Source organism: Cetorhinus maximus, unplaced genomic scaffold (assembly GCF_964194155.1).
Source record: "Cetorhinus maximus unplaced genomic scaffold, sCetMax3.hap1.1 HAP1_SCAFFOLD_510, whole genome shotgun sequence".
NCBI lineage: Eukaryota > Metazoa > Chordata > Chondrichthyes > Lamniformes > Cetorhinidae > Cetorhinus > Cetorhinus maximus.
The window spans coordinates 79,086-81,354 of NW_027596452.1; the positions used below are offsets into that span (position 1 = coordinate 79,086).

The 2,269-nt window shown below is 51.3% G+C and overlaps 1 pseudogene; it reads left to right on the forward strand.

Moving 5' to 3' along the window:
* The first annotated feature begins 1,686 nt into the window (after nucleotides 1-1,686).
* On the forward strand, nucleotides 1,687-1,867 carry LOC144673894 (U2 spliceosomal RNA; annotated as a pseudogene).
* The last annotated feature ends 402 nt before the right edge of the window (nucleotides 1,868-2,269 follow it).

Consider the following 2,269-nt stretch of genomic DNA (forward strand, 5'->3'; position numbering starts at 1 on the left):
CTGGAGTCAGGCAGGGCTGCCCTCTCTCGCCTGTCCTTTTCGTGTGCTGCATAGAACCCTTTGCCGAGTCCATCAGGAAGGATCCGGGCATAAGAGGAGTGACGATCCCAGGCAGTGGAGGCACTCAGGTAAAAGCCTCCCTGTACATGGACGACGTCGCCGTCTTCTGCTCGGATCCGCTGTCGGTGCGCAGACTGATGCACGTCTGCGACCAGTTCGAACTGGCCTCGGGAGCCAAGGTAAATCGTGGGAAGAGCGAGGCCATGTTCTTTGGGAAGTGGGCTGACCGATCCTTTGTCCCCTTCACTGTCAGGGCTGACGGCCTGAAGGTGCTGGGGATATGGTTCGGAGGGACCGGGGCATGCGTTAGAAACTGGAAGGAGCGAGTGGCTATGGTGAAGAGGAAACTGGGCATGTGGGAGCGACGCTCCCTCTCCATTGCGGGTAAGAACCTGGTCATCAGGTGTGAGGTACTCTCGCTGTTGCTGTACGTGGCGCAGGTCTGGCCCATTCCACACTCCTGCGCGATGGCGATCACTGGAGCCATCTTCCGCTTTATCTGGAGGTCGAAAATGGATCGTGTCTGCAGGGACGCGATGTACAAGCCTCTAGATAAAGGGGGAAAAAACGTGCCCAACATCGCCCTCATACTGATGGCCACCTTTGTGTGCGGCTGCATCAAGCGGTGCGTAGACCCTCAGTACGCAAACACCAAGTGTCACTACGTGCTGAGGTTCTACCTGTCCCCGGTGTTGCGAAGGATGGGTCTGGCCACGCTGCCGCGGAACGCTCCAAGTAGTTGGACCGTGCCGTACCACCTGTCCCTGGTGGAAAAATTTATGCAGAAAAACACCTTTGACCACAAGTCCATCAGGCAGTGGTCAGCACGTAACGTCCTAGAGGCCCTGAGGGATAAGGAGAGGGTGGACCCTGTGGGATGGTTCCCCGAGCAGACTGTCAAAGTCATTTGGCAGAATGCCTCATCGCCAGAACTTTCCAACAAGCACCAAGACGTAGCTTGGCTGGTGGTGAGAAAGGCCCTCCCCGTCAGATCCTTCCTACACGCCAGGAGTCTCACCCCCTCTGCACGATGCCCTCGAGGTGGCTGTGGTGGGGAAGAGACCGTTGTTCACCTCCTGGTGGATTGTGCCTTTGCAAAGAAAGTCTGGAGAGAGATGCAGTGGTTGCTGTCGAGGTTCATCCCGAGCAGTTCTGTGACACAGGACTCTGTGCTCTACGGGCTGTTCCCAGGGACACACACCGAGACAAACATCAACTGCAGCTGGAGGATCATCAACTCGGTGAAAGACGCGCTTTGGTCTGCCCGAAACTTGTTGGTCTTCCAGCACAAAGAGTTGTCCCCGACCGATTGTTGCGGACTGGCACAATCCAAAGTCCAGGACTACGTGCTGAGGGACGCACTAAAGCTTGGGGCAGTTGCCGCAAAGGCGCAATGGGGAAGGGTCGCTGTCTAAGACCTTTCTACCACAGCGCACCGAGAGACTGGGAACTGTTTAGAGCCCCTCGGGCTGTACAGATCAAAATGAAAGGCTGTAAATGACTGTAATATTGTTTGTACTGATGCACCTGGTGATACATTTTGTAAAAGTTTAACCTGGATTGTACCCTTGTAATGTTGTTTTTGAAATGGTTTTGAATGTGATTGAAGATTTTTATGAATAAAGTATATTTTTACAAAAAAAAAAAAAAAAAATCTGTTCTTATCAGTTTAATATCTGATACGTCCCTTATCTGGGGACCATATATTAAATTGATTTTTGGAGCAGGGAGATGGAATAGGGGCTTGCTCCGTCCACTCCACGCATCGACCCGGTATTGCAGTATCTCTGGGAACGGTGCACCCTCCCCTTTCCAGGGGATTTTCAATGCTAAAAATAGTTTTCTTACAAACATCTGCTTTCTTTACTTCTCAACATGTACATGTTCCAAAATCCAACTTTCTTTGGAAAAACTCAGCAAGTCTGGCAGCATCGGCCGAGAAGAAATCAGTCAACGTTTCGAGCCCTCATGGCCCTTCAGCAGAACTGAAGCATAGTTTCAACAAGGGAGAAATATAAATTGGTTTAAGGTGGGTGGGGGGGAAGAGACACATTGAGGGTGTGGTGTGAGCAGATAATCAAAAGATGTCAGAGACAAAAGGGTCAAAGAGGTGTTGAAGGTGGTGGTCTTTGTCTGAGAAAAGTGCTAATTAAGAATGCAAGACAGGATATTCAAAGTACAGCTCTAGTGGGGGTGGGGTGGAAAGACT